The 19,593-nt window shown below is 54.2% G+C and overlaps 1 protein-coding gene across 12 annotated transcripts in view; it reads left to right on the top strand.

Annotated features, from left to right (window-relative positions):
• Window positions 1-19,593, top strand: part of WIZ (WIZ zinc finger) — a 57,611-nt gene that overhangs the window by 10,359 nt on the left and 27,659 nt on the right. Inside the window, exon 1 of one of the 12 annotated variants that reach the window (XM_074854861.1) lies at window positions 14,465-14,818. The exons of 10 other annotated variants lie outside the window; for them this stretch is intronic. The gene's annotated coding sequence lies outside the window, so the exon portion shown is untranslated. Of the gene's footprint in view, window positions 1-14,464; window positions 14,819-18,194; window positions 18,248-19,593 lie in introns of those variants that run through there. One more of the 12 variants, XM_074854860.1, reaches the window with a different exon arrangement.

Here is a 19,593-nt window from a genome sequence, read left to right as displayed (position 1 = left end):
TGAGTGCTGGGGGCTGGGTGGCACATCCCATGGGGGGACCCTTCTCGTGGCTTTTCGGTGGCTTCATCTCCCCTCCTTGCTCTTGGAGGGGGGGGGGGGGTGATGTTTCAGGCTGCTCACTGGGATTTTTTCGGGGTGCTGCGCTGCACAGGGGCTCTTTTAGAAGCGGTTTGGGTAACTCATTGTTGTGGACGGCACCAATGAGGCCAGAAATTCTACAACCTTCACCCCCATCGTGTTTCGGGGCTCATTCCCGTCCCCTCCCCGGGGTGAAGGGGCAGGGGGGGTGTCCCTTCCCCGTGGGACCCAGCAAGGCGGGATCCGAATGGCCGAGCCTTTATCTCCAGGCTCCTTGTTTCCCGAATCGCCGGCACCCTTATCAACCCGCGCCCGGGGGGAGTTTCTCCTCCCCGTATCGGCGCAGGGATCGGTGGGGCGGTTGGAGCCACGGTCGGTCGCGGCCCGTGAACAGTTTTGGCTCGGTTCTTCCTCCCTGACCACGCTCACGGCGTCGTGTTGGCTTGGGGTTGGTCCCCTCGGTTCCCCCCCTCACCCTGCCCCGGTTACCCGGCTGCGTGTCCCCGCCGGCGATGGAGGTCGGAGGTTTCAGCGGAGGTGAGGGGGGGGGTCCCATGGGTGCGTGGGGTGGGAGGAGGGTTTGGAGGGAGATTTGGTGGCTGGGGGAGGTGGGGGGGTGGGTTGTGGTTGTGCTTTCGGCTGCACGTGTGGGAGGGACGGCACCCGGCTCCTCCCTGTCCTTGGGGATGGTGCCACGAGGTCCCCGATGGGGGGACGTCCTGCTCTGGGACTGCTGGGGCAGTGGGGGGTGTCACAAGGCCCTGAATTTAGGGACATCCTGCTCTGGGATTGCTGGGGCACTGGGGGGTGTGACAAGGTCCCCAGTTTGGGGACGTCCTGCTCTGGGCTTGCTGGGGCAGTGGGGGGTGTCACTATGGTCCCCAATTTGGGGACGTCCTGCTTTGGCATTGCTGTGGCAGCGTGGGGTGTCACCAGGGTCCCCAGAGCAGGGACAGCAGGATGCTCTAGAGATGCTGTAGCAGTGTGGGGTGTCACCAAGGTCCCCAGAGCAGGGACAGCAGGATGCTCTGGGGATGCTGTAGCAGTGTGGGGTGTCACCAAGGTCCCCAGAGCAGGGACACCCTGCTCAGGGCATGCTGTGACAATGCTGTGACAATGTGGGGTGTCACTACAGTCCCCGTGGCATCGTGCAGTGCCACCAAGTCCCCGCCACGGGCTCCCTGCGCTCTGTGCATGGCAAAGCCCCGTAGGAAGTCGGTGCCCCGGGCTCATGTCCCCACCAGTGACCTTTGTCCGGGAGCTGCCATGTTAATTAACCAAACTAATCAAGGCAAAACGTGTGTTGGTTTTAATATGAGATGGGTAGAAGAGAGGAAATAGCATTTGTGGTCCTGGCGTGAGATTATCGACCTGAAATCTGCCGTTCCTGGCACTGGAGCTGCCAAATATGTCTTGATTTAGCCAAATCTTCTGTTTTATGCCTTATAATATGTCGAATTGCCAGCACGGGATCCGACTGAGCTGCGGAGCGTCAGGATCAGGCTCCTCTTCTGCTCCCAATCGCGTCGGAGACGGGATTTGATTTGATCTCGATATCCCCGGTGTTGGCCCTGGCTTTGCAGGACCAGATTTTCTCCATCACCCATTGGACTGGAAAGAGGTTCGACCAGGTGCCAAACTGGGAAAAGGCCCAGTTCAGGTACAAACAGCTCATGTGCTTTAGCTAAAAAGGACCTTTTTCATTCTAAAATGCTTTAACAACCCGCTGCCTGCCCGTGATGGGCACCCCAGGGCTTTCCTGTGCTGCAGGCGGTGAAACCTGGCCACAGGGTGGTTTATTCCCAATTTAGAGCTTTTTATGGTTATTTTGATTGCGATCACGGGGATGCCACTCTCGGTTTAGCTTGAGGCCATTTCTAGCTTTGGGGGGGAAAAAAAAAAGCAGGGTTTTTTTAGGATCCAGGAGACTAAATAGATCTACCGTGTCTTTTTCTGGGGAGATGATACTAAAGGGCTGGCGGAGAACCAGAGCCCGCGGGCTTGTTCGGCACCGTACAACACCCTGCGCCGCCTCGTCCTCTTGGCAGGAGGTTTCTAGCAGGAGCAAACCCCCCCTCCAACCCTCCCACCTTGGGGGGAATCACCCCTTTGAGCTCCCCCAAAGATGCTCAAGATTTTACAGCGCCAGGCAGCGTGGCTGCTGGGGAAGGCGGAGATAGAGAAGTTTTTACAGACTTTTTTTATCTTCTCTGTTCGAGAAGAGACGATGCGGCGGGAAGGAGGTAGGGAAGGCGCTTGCGGCACCCGGGTTTTAATTTATACAGGTCTGACAGGGAGGACAATGCCCAAGATGGACTGCATGTGGCAGGGGCTGAGGCTCAGCCTTTGTCCCACCTCCGTGTCCCTTTTGTTTCTCCACCTATTTTAGGTTCCCCCCCCCTCCTTCTCCTTTCTTTTTAATCCCTTCTTCTGTGTCCCCTCTCCAGCCTCTTCCCTTCCCCCTCCAGTCTTGACTTGCAAGAGCCGCTGTCACGGGCCAAGAGCCTCTTTTGATTCATCCCTCCGAGCCCCATTAAGGAGCTCTTGAAGTTGAGATCGCTCCCGGGAAAGGCCGATCCCGACGCTCGGAGATCCCCTCCCCTCTCCAACATCCACGTGCACAATCCGATTAGGTGTTTTTTATATATATATTTTTTAAATTTATTTTTTTTCCCCTGCTGGAATGAAACTCAAGAGCCCACTTGAGCCCAGAGTCGCCCACAAGAGCCCGGAGGAGGATGCTCGGAGCCGTGTTTGCCTCCGCTCCCGTCACCCCTCGATGCCGTCGGGAAATGGAGGGGCAGGACGCGGCGTTCCCGGGGCGGAGGTGGGCTCGGTGCCCGCTGCCCACGCAGGGAACGACCCCGGGGGAAGGCACTGGCTTGTCCCGACAGCTCAGCACTCGCTGGTCCCGTGTAGGTTGTAGTGTTTTTTTTCTTTTCAAATACTCTCTCGGAAAGTAATTAAATGGCAGAAATAAGCCACGAGGTGTGACAGTCACCGGTGCGGCGTGTGTTGGGAAGTTTTCCCTACCCGTGTGTACAGCCTGGAGTGGTCTGGGGACAACCCATCCTTGGGTTGGCACTAATTCGGATTTTAATTGCCGCTGATGAATAACGATGCTCACCCGTTCACCCGCATCCCTTTCTGTGGTGCCGAGATGAGTCTGGTTTTGGGGTGCCACTGCCGGGAGGGTGATGTCTGGCTTAATTTATCTTAAAAAAGATTAATCTCAAACTGCAGGGCTCCATCTGTGACTCAGTTTCCCCTTTCAACCCTGACAAAATCTGGCTGCCACTGAGGGAGGGATCTGGGCTGTGCGCTTGGGTGACTTTGCAAAATGGGGAGAAATCCAGTGGGATTGGGGATGGTGGGAGTTCTGTGGCGTCCGTTCTTGCAGGCTCATGGAGTGTATCCTCAGTCCCGGCCTCTGAGATATTTCCACCTTCGTCATCGTTAAAGCTCATTAGATGTGGCAGTGGCTTTTCTAGGGGCGTCCTGCTAAATGGGAGCTGCTCTTCCAGCTGAACGCAAGGTCCTGCAGGGACTTTGCGGGATGAGGGAATCACCAGGGTGAAATTGCCCGAATCTGGGTCTCTTTTAGGGTTGGTGGCAGCGGTGACAAATCGCTGTGGATCAGGCTGGCTCCTGATCCACGTTGATACATTATCCAGCTCCCTGCCCATGCTGGGGCGTCTCCAGGGGGTGGCTTTCACCCCCAAACCGTGCTCATCCTCACTGTGGGAGGTGGTGGATGAAAGCAGAACAACTCGCCGAACCCGCTTCCCTCCTCTGAAAGTCCCGAGTATCTTTTCGGAGGGGTTGGGAGCGGGGAAGGAGCAGGGAAGAGGGCAAAGGTGGTTTTTCTTTGCTTGGAAGAACAAAGTCTGCGCAGCACTTAAATAACCGAACCGCCGCGGAGCGGATGGAGATAAGGAGGAAGCGGCTGGAAAAGCACCGGCAGCAGCTCGGTTGTGCAGTTGAAATCAATAAATCCCAGCAGCGGATGGATGTCGGGGTTCAGGGATGCCCGAGCTGGATCCGCAGCTGGGCACTGGGCTCGGGGTCCTGCTCGTGCTGGATCAAACCCTTCAGATGCCAGAAAAGCTGGATTTAAGCTGTGTGATGTGGTTTTTCCTGGCTTGCGCAGCGAGGATTTGGAGATGGAGATGTGCCAGCTGGTCCGCGGGTGCAAGATGTTGCAAAGGGCTGTGTGCGCTGCTAAAATTGCGTGGCAGGCATCAACTATTGCTGAAAATAGCAAATGTTTATGGGGTGCTTTGCATAGCCCCAAATTTTGGGGTGTTGGACGGAGCCGGTGCATGGCCCTGGATCAGGGTGTTGGGTTTTGGATGGAGCTGGGGGGTGGCCTTGAGTCAGGGTGTTGGATTTTGGATGGAGCTGGTGCACAGCCCCAAATTGGGGTTGTTGGGTGTTGGATGGAGCCGATGGGTGACTCCAAATTGGGGTGTTGGGTGTTGGATGGAGCCAGTGGGCGGCCCCAAATTGGGGTGTTGGGTTTGGGATGGAGCCAGTGGACAACCTCAAATTGGGGTGTTGGGTTTGGGATGGAGCCAGTGCACGGCTGTGCTCCCCACCGCAGCGTGTACGTGCTCATTAGGGCTTGGCAAAGCTCCCCCAGGACTTGTGCGCTGCAGAGCTGATCCAAACAGATCCACCACTAAAAAAAAAAAACCAACCAATAATTGCCATTTTTGAGCCATGCGTCGCTGTACACAGCCCCCCTCTGGAGATCTTCCCGGTACCTTTGCACGTGGCCGGTCTGGTGATAAATAAGACGACTTTGTTGCGTTAATCTGGATGATGTTGAGTGGATGCGTGTGGGCCCGTTGCAATTTTGCGTTAAAATATTGAAAAGCATCTGCACCCTGAGGGGCACCCACCCAGAGCCAGGCTGGGAGCAGCTGGAGAAAGGGAAATGATTTTAGGATGTGGGATTTATTTATTTTTTTTTTAATGCTGGTCACTGGGAGCTTGCGCTAGGGACCTTCCGATGAAGCACAAATCAACCCCGTGAGGACATGGTTGGCTGGAGATGTGCTAAAATGGTGGCATTTGGTGGCAGCGGTTCAACGCTGTCCTCCAGGGAAGGTAAAGGATCCTGCACGTGCTCGAGATAGAGAACTCGTGTCTAGAAATTGCACCAAATAACAGTTTAACGGCATTTCAGCGCAGCTGAAGGAACATCTCTTGCTTTGCTCTTGGTGGTGTCCTCCTGTCCCTGAGCAGGTCACCGGTGTCGGGCTTGTTTCGCTTTGGTTGCCAACAGCTACGAGCAAAGAGATGGAGAAGGGAAGTTGTGTTTGGGGCTTGCGCGATGGGAGCGTTGGTCTCAACAGCGGTTTCTGAAGAGCTATTTCTGCTGTTGCTCAACTGTTGGTTGAGTCCGTGTGTCCATCTTGGTCTGAGCCACTCCAGCCAGTGTTTGCACAGCCCCGTGCTCAAGGAGACACCAAAAACCCCAAGGAATTGGTCCTTCAAGTCTTCTGGTAGATGTTTATGTGGTTTATAAGCCCAACCCTTAAACTCTCCCTTAACCAAGTCATAAATTCTTTGTCACGGAGTGTGTTTGAGGGTCTTGAGATGCTGCCGTCTGCCCCACCTCTTCCTGATCGTTGTTCCAAAGAGCATCTGGATGACCCTTCTTGGGGGTATGGACGTGCAGATGAGAGGCAGGAGCAAAGACTTGGAACAGTTGCTTTATGGGAGCCTGGGAAAGAAAATTAACAGGATGAGGAGGTCAAAGTATACTCAGGCCCTGCAGTGCTGGGGTTTGTCCTAGATCTGGGCTTTGGTGGGGTGGTGAGACCTCACAGCACTGTCCTAGTTTCAATTATGAAGCATCGGAGCGAGTTTTAGGGGTGTTTTGGGGGGTAAACATGTCATTCTTGCAAGGTGGGTCCCCACGTGAAGTGCTCCAGTGTAGGAAATCACGTTTTGGTTTGATCTTGGGTTGAGCAGAGAAGTCCAGGTGCCTCTAAACCTTTTTCTGGTGCAGAGCAGCTCACGTGTAGCCCATCCCAAGGTGTGTTTGCCAACTGCTGGGCCACTTTTTTATGGCCTGCCTTTGAACTCCATCCAGAAAAGATATGCAAATAGTGAGACCAGACACCTAACGGAGGTGCAGCTCTTGCTAATCTTGCTGTAACTCTTTGGGACAGTCCCTGGTGCCCACATCCAGTGGCCTTTTCTGAGGTTTTTTTTTGTACGGGTGAGGGGCTGCTCCCAAAATTGTGGCTGTTTCCCAATGTTGTCGTCTTCCTCCCTTGTGTTGGGCTGAGTTTGAGCTGTTGGCTTTCCACCTCTCTCAACCGGGAGGTTGAGCTCACAGTCCCAGTAACCTTTCTTGCTAATTACTGCTTCGTCAGCCTCTTAGCCTGCAAACGGTGCCAGGAAAGATGTCATGTTGTTGCCTAGCAAATAAATAATTGAATACTTGAGTCCAAGACAACAGGCAGGGCTTAGCTGGAGCTGGGACTTGGAGTACAGTTGGAAACCCTAAAGTTGCATGGAAAAAACCCCACGCTACGTCTCCTCCAACGCAGGGGTAACAACGCTCTCGGCCGTGAATCTTTTCCCAAAGACTTTTTGGGGTCGGTAGCTTTCTACCCGTGCTGTGGGTAAGCACTAAAATAAGGATTTGATGGCAGCGCGAGGGTTGGGTTGAGTGGTTGCTCGCGAGCGCGCCAACGTTGCTACGGGGTGGGAAGGTGGGTCATGCCGTGGTCCTCAAACGTGCCACCGAGAGAACGGAGTGAGTGTTCGAGGCATTTTCTTGCCGTGGGTGGTCTTTGGCAACCCAAAACCGTGGCCCTGAATGAGCAAGGTCTGTGGCAACGAGGGGTCCTGCCTGGTGGCCCTCCTCGGCATGCTAGGAGGAGGTTCCACGCCCGCACCCGGTAGTGGTTGTCCAAGGCTCGGAGCACCTGCCGTGCCCGTCTTTCGGTGTCTATAAATAACCTCCCAAATCCAGCACCCCCCGAGCAGCCTCTCTCCCCTGTGCCGTCGCTCGTACTAACCAGGCCACGGTTTAAAAATAAGCCGGGGGCAACGCTGGGCACGGCCGTGGATTCTCTTGTTGCCTTGCAAAGTAGGACATGGCCCAATCCTTCTTCTCCACTGGGCATTTATGGGGAGGAAAGGTTCTGTGCTGGTGCAAGCTTGTTTTTTGGCCATGCAAAGCCAAGTTTTTGGTTGGGGTAAGTGGGGTGTAAATGTGTTGTGGCTGCAGCGTTGCGTTTTTCGGGGTGGCTTGCTTCTGTCCTACAGCCCAGCCTGTTCTGCTCCATCCAGGCTGCCAGATACCTGGAAAACCTCAGCAAGTGGCCTAAATCTAATTTTTTTCCTCAATATTGGGGATAAAAGCCATTCAGGAGTGTGTAAGGGACAAGGGGCTGTGGCAATGACTCCTTTTGCAAGAGCAAACTGCTGCTGGGTCAAGCTGGGGATGGAGGTACCGTAACCTTCTCCCAACCCCAGTAGGAATGAGCTAATGCTTCGGCGCGAGGCCACGTTAACCCTTCTCTGGAGTTTGCTGCTGCTGAGAAAATGAAACTCATGTTTGCACTGTGCCTCCTGCAGCACTGTGGCTGGTACTGTGGTGGATAACAAAAAAAAGGGGGGTTTTAAGTATGTTAACAGCAAAAGGAGGACTAAAGAAAACATTGGTCTGTTACTTGATGAGGTTAGTCACCTCATAAATAGGGATGAAGATAAAGCGAAGACATTTCATGGCGCCTTCACCCCTGTCTTTAACACCAGTGATGGGCCCTGGGACCCTGTGGAGGCCCATGGTTGGAGGGATAATCTCCCAGTTGACTTTGACCTTGAGTGGGATTGCTCCAACGACTGCATGCACAAGTCTGTGGCCCAGTGGGATTCATCCCAGGGTACTGGGAGAGTTGGACAATGTTATTGAGACTTTTCTGTTATTTATCAAGAGTCTTGGGACTCTGGAGAGGTCCCAGTCAACTGGAAACTAGCAGATGTTGTTCCAGTTTCTAAGAAGGGCAAGAAAGATGTCCCTGGTAATTATAAGCCTGTCGGTCTCGCTTTGGTGCCTGGTAAAATTATGGAGAAGGTTATTCTGGGAGTTGTTGAAAAACACCTGACATGCGGTCATCAGTCAAAGCCAGCGTGGGTCCATGAAGGGAAAGTCGCATCTTCCTCACTGAGTTATCATTTTGTGACAAGGTCTCGGCCTCGTGGATGAAGGGAAGGCGGTGGATGTATATTTTGGGGGTTTTAGTAAAGATTTTGATACTATTTCAGAGTATCCTTCTGGACAAAACATCCAGCATACAGCTGGACATGGACACAACACGTCGGGTCGAGTTGGCTGAAGGGTTGTAGTCAGTGGGGCAACATCTGGCTGGTGGCCAGTCGCTGGTGGTGTTCTCCAGGGGTTCTTCCTCTCTTCAGTGTTTTTATTGATGACCTGGACGTGGAACTTGAGCGCACACTCAGTAAGTTTGCTGATGATACTGTATGAGGAGAAGCTGTTGATTCCCTTGAGGGTAGAGAGGCCTCACGGAGAGATCTTGATAGATCAGAGCGTTGGGCAATCACCAGCTGTATGACACTGAACAAGGCCAAATGCCAGATTCTGCACCTGGGATGGTGTCATCAGCGATGTACGTGTAGATTTGGGGCCAAGAGTGCAGCCCTGCAGAGAGGGATCTGGGGCTTTTGATGATGGGAAGCTCAACGGGTGTCAACCACATGCCCTCGTGGCCAAAAGGGCCACCCGTATCCTGGTACAGTGTAGCGAACCGGTCAAAAGATGTGGTTGTCCCACATCTCGGTGTGACCTCACCTTGAGTCCTGTGGGCACTTCGGGGCTCTAAAAATCTAAGAAGGATATAAAAATATTAGAATGTGTCCAAAGGAGGGCAATGGGGGTGGTGAAAGGGCTTGTGAGGAGCGGCTGAGGATACCAGGGTTGGTCAGCCTGGAGAAGAGGGGACTGAGGGGTGACCTCGTTGCTGTCTACAACTTCCTCACGATGGGGAACGGAGAGGGAGGTGCTGATCTCTCCAGTGTCTGGCGACAGGACATGAGGGAACGGCTTAAAGTTGCATCAGGGGAAGTTCGGATTGGCCGTTAGGAAAGAGTTCTTCATGGAGAGGGTGGTCAGGCACTGGAAGAAGCTCCCCAGGGCTGAGGTCACGGCCCCAAGCCTGTTGGTGTTCAGGAAGAGTTTGGAGAACACTTAGATAAAGGGTTTAACTTTTAGGTTGTCCTGTGTGGAGTCAGGAGTTGGGCTCGATGATCCTTGTGGGTCTCTTCCAACCCAAGAGACTCTGTCCTCTTTCAACCCAGCTGGGGCTTTGCAGTTTTGGGGGAACCCAGATGGTTTTAAGAGGTGAAATTCTTGCTGCGGAATCATGATGTCCTTATTGTAGGAGAACTGGTGGCACTTGCCCCTCTTGGGTTTGTCTCTAGGGTGCATTGTGGAGCTGAGCAGCTGCTTCCCTTCCTCCCTGGTGGCACCATGTCTGGTTTGTCCTCCTTGTAGCTGTGTTATCTGGTGCGTTACTATAGTTTTGGGTGGTCTGTATGGTCCAAATCCTTCCTTTTCTTGCTGTCTCCCCAAAATGTGTTTATCTGTGGGAAGAGACTTCTGGGGCTTGGCCATCAAAGACAGCCAGATGTAAAAAAAAAAAAAAAAAAAAAAAAAAAATTAGTTTAATGATGGAGGAGGTGGGGAAAGTGTTTCCTCCAGCTTGTACCAGATCGTCCCTGCAGAGATGTCCGAGCATGACCCCAACCCTAAACCCTGGGTAGAGGCTGCAAATATTCTCAATTTATCGCCGTTTTCCAGCAAATATTGCTGGAGGCCATTCCTTTCTTGCTCATCCTGGGGGCAGATCCTTCTTTTCCACCCTGGGGTGTTTAGGGCCCCCCCAGCCCCTCTCTGTGTAGGATGGTTGAGTAGAAGAAGGATCTCAGCAACTTTTTGGGCTCCATCTCCTCATCATTGGAGCCTGGCGCATTCCTGCCAGCCCCGACATGGGGGCGAGGTGCTGCCAGGAGAAGCCATCCAGCAATTCTCCGTAACACCAGCACTTGGCACCGATGCGAAGCCTCGTGGTGGCTTCCCAGGGCTCCCCTGCCGTTACTTTCTAGGCGATTAAACCCCAATTTAACCATGCTGAAGCCAAAACCTGTTGGCAGATGGAGGAAAAAAAAATCGATGAGGGTGAAAGACGTGGAGTTGGAGGAACCCGGAGCAGAAAAGGGGACGGCGATGTGAATCGCCTGCATTCATCGCCGGTAAAAACACTACCACTTTTATGGGAGCAGCCGAGATCTGCTGGAAATTTAATAGAGATGGATCCAAACAAGATGAGCTTGCAACAGAGTCTGGATGCCTTTCAAGCAGCTTGGAGAGAAACTGTTCTTTCATTAGATGCTGGATGTGTCCTCTGCTGACGAGGAAAGTTTTCTGCTGCCCGTCACATAAATCTTGCTTAAAGCTGGATGAAGCAGAGCAGGATCTAGAGGATGAATTTGCTCAGAGGCCTGATAACTCTTTAAGGGAAATAAAATTAAAAAAAAAAAATAAAAAAAAAAAAAGAAGAAAGGTTTTCAATGATCTGAAAAAAAAAAAAAAGAAAGGTTTTCAAGGATGGGCTTGGAATGGCCTCTGAAAAGGCTCAATTTGGGCTCTTAGCTGCCGGTAAAAGACTTGAATGGAGGGTTGGCACCCTCTAGGTGCTCTTTCTCACTTGCCTTTTGTTTTTAAAAGGCTTGATAATGGGGGAAATGCAGAATTGGAAACACCTCCCGTGTTAAACAGGCATTTGCGCTCTTGATTTGCAGAGGGTTTCTGCTGGGTGGTGCAGATGCTGGATGCAGGACCTGGCAGCATCCCTCTGAGGGGGACCAGCGGTCCGCGATGCTCAAGACTATCCCCATCCCACCAGATGTGAGGGTACAGCCGGGGAGCCCCGAGGCTTTTAAGTGGTAAAGAAATGGCCAAATTTTACGGAGCATCCATACTGGGTCCGTTGGCTTGCTTGAAAATACTTTGGGAAATGGCTTGGTGCTGCCCCGGCACGCTCGGGGCTGTACGAGGCGGGGATGGTTAAGGAGATCTTGTGAAAGACGCCTTTTGGGGGGCTCTGGGTGCCTTTTGGGGGGCTCTGGGTGCCTTTTGGGGGGCTCTGGGTGCCTTTTGGGGGGCTCTGGGTGCCTTTTTAGTGGATGGACATAGAGCAAATGCCTTCCCTGCCTGAAGCAGACAGCAGGCACTGGAGAGCAATTATCATTTAGGAGCTGGTGTTGCATCTCGAACCCATTCAAACCTCAGCGTTTTTTTTTTTCTAAAGCGTGTGAAGGTTTTGCTGAAGGTTTTTCCAGCCTCAGAGCAGGAGGTTTGGGGTTTGGGATTGCCATCCTGGGGCCACACGGGGTTGGTGTTGTCCCAAAAGGTGCTGTGGGCTGAGCATCTTCGGTGCGAGTGATGCTGAGAGGTGGCAGCTCGCTCCAAGCGTGGCGGGGGAAGGAGCAGCGTCGTCTTCCCGACCGCAGGATCAGCCCCAGATTTGGGGCGCTGAGGGTCTGCCCTTGCCCCACGGTTTCATCGTGGTTCTGTGGGAACCTCAGAAATACCACCGGAGCCCGAAATCCTGCAAATGTTTGGAGTATTCTGGGAAGTCTGCAGCACTCTAGAGCCTGGGAGCAAGTGCTCAGCCCTGAGTATTGGGCTCGTACCACCACTTTTTGCCTTTCTCTTGGAGGGAGCGCAGCTCAGAGCTTTGCCTCGCCACGCCTGGAGCTTTTCAGATGGGTCTGGGCTCTGCATGCCCCGACGCTGAGGCTGGGAGCAGGGCACAGCTCTGGTGCATCCCCCCCAAGAGCTGAGAAAACCCAAGTATAACTTGTGTCCTCTGGCCCGGGAGCACGGGGAGGCTGGAAATAAGAGCAAAGCTCCTCGCTGGGAAAGTGTCGGGTTCCCTCTCGGCCGTGCCAAGCTAAACAAGCCACGCTGTTCGTCTGCTCGCAGCAGAAGAGCTGGTTTTCCCTGTGGTAGCCCTTCCTCACACCTGTTTTGGTTTCGGTTAATCTCACTTGTACACCAGCGATGAAACCCCGCGCAGCGTCTTGGCACGGGCTCCTTGACCCGTCGTGTGCGGAGTTTCGGGGAGAAACGGGGGGTTTTTCTGCCTCGTTAGATTTGCCGGAGGTTTTCCAGCGGGGAGCGGATGCCTGCGGAGCGAGTTCAAGCTGCTGACAGCAGGCTGGCTTTTCTCCGCTGCCTTTCAAAGTCGTCCGTGAACTGCAGGTTGCAAACCACAGCTAGATTATTTTTTTTTCTTCTAGTTTTTGGTGGTGTGTTTTTCTTCCCCCCCCCCCCCAACCACACCGTTGGTGACTCACAGCTCCCATGTGATCGCTGAGTGCAGCAGGTCGTCTGTCATCCAGCTAACAAGCTTCTCATCCCGTTGCGGTCGATCATCCCTGTCTCTCTTCCGATTCCTGGGATTACTCCTGGCTTTTTTGGCACAATATCCCCATCCTTTTCCCTCAGGGTGCTGCTGCCCGGCTCTCCTCCACATCGAGGACCTTTCTAATGCACCCTTTGGGGGCAGGAGCAGGTATGGGACACCACCGGTGGCTGCTCCTTGGGCTCTCCAGGAGGCTCGTTAGTGCAACCCCTCAGTGCTTCCTTCTCAGTTGAGTTTTTGCCCCCATAGATGTTTTTTCCGGTGGCCTTCAGGATCTTCTCCAGATCTTCCTCTGCGTTCATAGGTCCTGCTGGGTTTTATGCTGCTGTGTTGCTTCTCCACCTTGAGTAGGTTGGTCCCACTTGCTCTCCAAAGCCCTCACAAGCCCCCACCGTTGGGTTTTGGTGGCCAAAACCATGGTGGAGACCCCCCCGATGTCCCTGGGCTGCTGCGGGGACATTTTCTAGCTCTGTTGGTCATGGAAGGGTGCGGCACTTCCTCTGGGCAGACGGCTCGTCCTCTCCTGGCTCCGCTCTTTGGCTCGCAGACTGGCAGGTTGGCCTCTTTCTTGGAAAAGAAACCGCGTGTTGCTGCGCAGCTGTTTCTGAGAAGATGACGATGCCCAGATGGTGGTAGTTTGGGAGATACAAATTTAATGTTGTCTTCTGGCCACCCTTGGGCAGCCCTGACAAGTCCTCCAAGGGCTGGAGGGACCGTGCTGTCCTGGGAGAGCTGAAGGGAAGCGTTCAGAACTGCAGTGTGGCTCCCATCCAGACACTTAACATCTCCTTTCCACCCCAGTGGGACTTCTCCGGCCCTTGGTGACTGGTGAGATGAGGCATCTCATCCCTGGCTTCATCTTTTTACTTTTCGATTGGAGCTCAACAGCAAGACGGGGTCCCTGGCAGAGCAGCTTTGGTGGGCGAGCGAGTCATCCCCCGATGCTCTTCTCTCCATGGAGAGGTGCCGGTGCTCACGATGGGACGGGTGCCCGAAGGTACCAGCTCTCCTGCATGTCCACCTTGAGGTCCTGCTGCTCCAGCTCGGGTGTAATGCGGCGCTCACCAGCCCCGCACTGGGACAGCGTCTCCGGTTAAGCCTCGGTAGAGTCCTTCACCCAGATGTTTATGCGAAATCTGTGAAATTGTGGCAAGCTCTCAGTGACCATAAACATCCCGGGGAGCAGAGCCAACATCTTGAGATGTGTCATGCTTCCTACAGCTCCGTCTTCCAGAAGCGCGCGAGGCTTCCTGAGCTCTGCTGACTCGGGCGGCTTGAACTCGAGCCCATGCGCACGAGCCAACAGGCGCTGGCCTAGTTTAGTTTAGGGTTTTTTTTGTTTTTTTTTTTTCTTCTCCAGTGTGAGCAGTTTGTTTAAACCCAGCTGTCCCCGCAGGACCCCTGCCCTCTTGGCGTGAAAACTTGGGTGCTGTCTCAAGAATCGACAGCGGCGCTGGATGGGTGACTCTATTGCTGAGCCAGGCTCGAGGATCTCCTGGGTGACTCTTTATTGCTGAGCCGGGCTCGAGGATCTCCTGGGTGACTCTTTATTGCTGAGCTGGGCTCAAGATCTCCTGGGTGACTCTTTATTGCTGAGCCGGGCTCGAGGATCTCCTGGGTGACTCTTTATTGCTGAGCCGGGCTCGAGGATCTCCTGGGTGACTCTTTATTGCTGAGCCGGGCTCGAGGATCTCTTGGGTGACTCTTTATTGCTGAGCCGGGCTCGAGGATCTCCTGGGTGATTCTTTATTGCTGAGCCAGGCTCGAGGATCTCCTGGGTGATTATTTCCCCTGAGCCAAAACTCAAGGATCTCTTGGAGGATGATGCGTTTGTGCGTTGGGAATGGTGTGTCTGAGCAGGAGGGTTGCTGCTTTTATCAGTGATCAGTGCTGGGAGAAGTGCTTGACTTGAGCGTTAAGTAGCCGGTTGGTGGCAAATCTCCGAGTTTTGCATCAGAGGAGCAAGAAATGCGGCGGCCAAGCACACAACGAAGACATTGCATCCCATGAAACCATCTGCTCAGCACACGGAACAACCCAGGGCTCGCTCGATAACGCAGAGGTCTTGCCCGGAGAGGTTCGTGCGGGTTTTTGTACGGATACAACACGCACTGATCTGTCCAGACCGGCAAGAACGAGCTCTGGAGCCGCTGGATGGAGCGTGCCTGGGCACAGCCGAGCCGACAGCCAGCCAGGGTGCCGGGTCTGCATTTTGAGGGGAAGAGTTAAGCTTGGGCGTGACAGCAGTGGCAGGGAAATCCTGCACGGTGAGAGCCAAGCGAAGGGCGACCAGGGCTGGTGGTGTTGGGAAACCCTCGGTGGAAAATGGGTGCTGGTGGGGTCGGAGCCATTCGGTGTTTTTTTTCCGTGTCCGCGGTGCATCGCTCGGCCTCGCTGCCCAAACGGGATGTTGGAAAGGAGTCGAGGGGTGGGGGGTCTTGCATGCCTTGCTCCAGGTCACTGGGACGAGCTGGAGCTCGCTGGGATGCTGAGTCAGCACATCCAGCACCCTCCCCTTGCAGCAGTGCCGTTCCCCACCTCCGTCTGCTTGCAGAGACCACTTCCTGAGCGGGCGTTGCCTTTCTAACTGCTCGAGGGAGAACCGGTTGCGATAGCGGGGACAGGATAACCCCGGACCGCTGCCGGTGACGGAGGCCAGAGGGATCCGCTCGTCCCCGAGCACGTGGTAGGACGCTGGGCCACGCGCCTACAGTCTCGTGTGGGGTTTTGGGGTCTGCAGTGTCCAGGCAGGGTGAAAGTAAATCCTGTTTTTCATCTAGAAACCAAACAAGGGACCCAATAGATGGGACTGATTCCGTGCAGGGATGTGATCCTGTGCAAAAGGAGGGTGGGTTTGGTTTTAGGGGAAGTGGGAGCTGGGGGGGAGACCGGTGCTTGTCCCAACGCCCACCCAGCGGGAAGGATGGGCACTTGGTGGCTGCTTCAAGGTTTCCTTGTGCCCATCGAGACCCGTGGCCATCACTGCGTGTTGCTGGTGGATGGGGAACACGGGGCAGCTTCGGCCCGGAGCCAACGTGGTCTCTGGTCTTCCCCTCTGGGAAACGTCTGGGTGTTCATCCTTGCTCTGTGGCTCACAGTTGTCTTAAATTTTTCTAGCAAAGCTGATAGTGGGGGGTTGCTGGTTTCGGTGGTGTCTGAAGGTCCTTGTCTCCTGCTCTGGAGTTCCCAATAGTGTTTTTTTTCTCTTGCCAAGAGCTTTTCAGACTTGGTGGGACCAGGATATCGTGCTGGATTTCCTCCAGGTTGTCCTGGTGTCTCCCCATAGCCTTGGGTTTCCCATGAAGCAGCAAGGAGAGCCAGTCCCTGACCCATCCATCATCCTGACCTGCCCCTCCAGCCTCTCAGAGTTGTTTTATGGCCCCCCCTATCCTCTTCCCATGCTGCCGTTTCAGCTGATGCTCCTGTGCTCATGGGGCTTCCGAAGCCCCAAGTGGGGCCATCACTTGAGGGACGGAAACAATATTTGATTATTTTGTTTTGCTCTGCAAATCAGGCATGGGCCAAGGACTTGCTGAAGCAAAAGGCAGGAGGTTTTGGCTCCTTCTCCACCAAAATTGCTTTATCTTCTGCTTGCACAAGGCTTTGGGGGGGGTCTCTGAGACCCCACTGAAGGCTGCTACCCCTTGAAGTTCAGTTATTGGGGGACAGTTTGGTTGTTTGGGTCTGGATGAATACTGGGAACAGTTCTTCCCAAAGCTGGGAAAAGAATATTTGGGGTGCTTCTTGTTTAGCCTCAACATCTTTCCGTGTAGAAGGGGGATTTGGGTTGGAGAGCTGATGCCAAAGCACGAGCAGGTTTGGAAGATCTCCAGGTGTGGAGGTGCTATGGTGTCCTGGGGGGAGCCATCCTGCCCCCACATACAAAACAAACCCAAGGAGGGGAATCGTGCTGATCCCCGGCCTCCCAAACGCCTTTCGGATGTCTTGCGCCCGGCCTCTCTCCGGTGGAGAGATCCCACATGAGTCACCGTGTTGAGATAAGCGTCAAGTTGCGGAGGAGAAGAGGTCTGACCCGCTCCTCTGGCAGCCGGCTCTGTCCCTCCCCCGGAGATATCTGCAGTCCTTGGTTTTGAGCCCAATCCTATCTCTTCCAGCGTTTCTCCACTGAAATGGCTCAAAAAAAGGGCGGAGCCGGCGCAAGGGATGACTGGGACACGTGGTGCTGGCAGGAGGGATGGCACCATGGCTGCCAGCGCTCCGAGCACCCTTTGCTGTGGTTTTGGAGCTGGTCGAAATTCATGCTGCCTGTACCCTGCCTGCACATTGCTGCCTCCTCTTTTGGGTCATCTCCAGCATTGCTAAGCAGCTCGAGGAGCTGGAGGGACCACGTACGCATAGTTCTGCTCGTGCTGGGATTAATACAGCTCGGTGTGGCCTTGGTGAGTCGATGGGGGGATAATTTGGTGGAAGGTAGCACCGGCGCAGTAAAAAACGAGGGATCCTTTGGCTGGGGAGCACTGAGCTGTGTCCCTCCAGGATGCTCTTACCCCTGCATTGGGTTTTTCACCCCATTATGGAGCTGAATGTTGTTCTTTCATCAGCAGAATCTGCTTCACCCCCCTTGCAGCGATGATACAGAGTCCTCCAAGCTCCCGAGTCCAGCTGCTGCCCTGAGCTGAGCAAAGTCCCAGGCCAGAGCGTGGGTTAAAGCACAGGCAGCTCCCAGCGGTGGGTTATTTGTTATTCATCCTGCTGCCACGAGCTGATCCCCTTGTGTGCAAGCCCGCAGCGTTCATCTCCCGCTACTAGAGCAGACACGTTGGGTCCATAAGATTTTATCTGCTCTGCTCTTCATGCTCTGCTGTCGCTTGGACCCTTTGCGGTGCCTTTTCCTGCCCGTGCAAAGTCCAGCAGCAGAAATACCAGCACCTGGATGCTGGTTGCACAACCCTGGGCGTTTCCAGCCCTTAAATACACGAACTTCCAGCACCCTGCGCCTGCAGAGGGGTGAAGGGACCCGCGTCGCTCCCGGGAAGCCCAAGCAGAAGCGAACGTGGAGCTGCCGGTGTCGCGTGAACGCAACGACACCATCCCCGGCTCCGTCAGCAGCCGGCTAAGCCCGAATCAGATGAGACGCGATGTGCTGCCAGCACGTCGTGCTTTGAAGAGCTCCTGTCCTCAAGGTCACCTGCCCGCAGGCTTAGGAGCGGCCTTAAATACTGCCCTGAACTGCCACGCAGCGCAAAGGAGAAAGAAACGTGTCTCGTTTCTATCTGCAAACAGCCGAGAGCTTTCATCGGAGCAAGACCTGGAGCTACACGCAGGAAAACCAACCCCAAACGTGCCCGTTTTGAGGAGGAAATGTGAAGTTCGTGTATCCGGCCAAGCCCTCCCCCAGCAAAGCCTGTCCTCACGCCAGCTCATCTGTATTCAGGAGCATGAGCGAAAATCTCCAGCTTGCTTCTGGCAAGCCACAGCAAAGGGTCGGAGAACGCCATCGTCTCGCCTGGCTCCGGGGAGAGCGTTTGGACGCTTGCGTGCGGCCGTGGGTGAAATGATTTCTGCTGGAGAGTGGCTGTTGAGCCCGGCATTGCTCTGCACTTGCTTGGGATGGAGGAGCAGTGTCTGCCCTGGGGCAGAAATACCATCCAAGAGCTTGAATCTGGCATGGGTGGCCACCCAAACGGCTCCAGGCTGAGCCTGACGCACGCGGAGCACCCAGTTTGCTCATCCAGGTGCTTTTGGTGGACGGGGGGATGCTGGTTGTGCGAGGGAAAAGCTGCCGTGGAGCATCTCATGGTGCTCGTGCAAAGCCCTGCCTTCCCGTGGGAGCTGTCAGCCCTATTTAGAGTGAGTTAGAGAGGAAAGAGCTGCCAGTTGCACCTTTTTTTTGCAGGATCTCCATGTTCTGCTTCTCCTGTTGCCCTCTCTCAGCCCGGAGCCACGCGCTTGTGCCCGGGGATGTCAGGATTGCCGAGCAAAAGCGCTGCCGGCACCTTTGCCCACCGAACGCCGCTGTTTGCTCTGCAAACACAAGCCCAGCTTGGGTTGGACCTGCCGTGGCTCTGCCAGCATGGATGGGACCTTGGAGAGGTGGTCTCACACGGCTGCTTTGGGCTGGAAGAGCCAAATTTGGGGCCATGGGATGGATGTAGAGATGGGCTGGGATGTGGGAAATGAAGCTCCTGTTTCCCCGCATTTCCAGCGAGCTTTTGGGGAACTAAATAGCTCCTACGGTGCTGGGGGCTGGAACCCGCCCCTTATTTCTTGGCCATCGTGTAGTCCTGGGTGACTGAACGTTTCCAGCGTGGGATTCCTCGTTGTGCTGGTAACAAACCCATCCGATGCGGCAGAAATCCCCGTGGCCAGGCTGGGTGGTAGCACGCCGGTGAACACCGAGCTGCTCGCCGGGCCACCGCTTGGCTCCGGCACCACCACGGCGTGGGGCCACGGTGTTTTCCTGCGGCTGTCGAGCACTAATCCCACTGCACGGGCCCATTTGTTGTTTTTTTTTTCAGCACTGCCAGTTGCTCTTGTGTTTTTTTGGGCCACGAAAGGCCACGTGTCAAGCCAAAATTTTTTTTTTTTTCCAGGTTATTTACAATATGCAGAAGTTGTATGAGCTGCTCATGCCAATGAACGATTCTTCTGGTACCTTTTGCTCTCAGATTAAACACCCGAGATTAAAGTGTGAGCCTTAAGTAGGAGCTAGGCTTTAATTCCAGAGCTAAACCATGCCTTACGACATCTTGTGTTACTCGGAAGATGATGCAATAACTCACCCCTTGCCTAATACCATTGCTTAAATGGCAAGGTCCCTCAGCCTGGCTGTAGAGGAGCTAAAATATCTCTTTTTGCCTCATTTTCAGTTCATTTAGATAGCTGGAAAAAAAACAAAGCCTGGGAGACCATGTGGAGGCTCAGCTTTTTGGAGGTGCTCACCTGGTTTTGGGGGTTCTTGGAAGCCCTCAGATTGCTCAAAAAAGTGGTATTGTAAATTCCTGTCCCATTTGCTTAATTTTTGATTTTTGAAGAGTCCAGTTGAGGTCTAAACCAAGTCATCACTCTCTGGAGGAGCTTT

This window comes from Strix uralensis, chromosome 38 (assembly GCF_047716275.1).
Source record: "Strix uralensis isolate ZFMK-TIS-50842 chromosome 38, bStrUra1, whole genome shotgun sequence".
Classification (NCBI taxonomy): domain Eukaryota; kingdom Metazoa; phylum Chordata; class Aves; order Strigiformes; family Strigidae; genus Strix; species Strix uralensis.
Note: the sequence above shows the minus strand (reverse complement) of the source record. Positions and strands in the feature narration are given on the sequence as shown.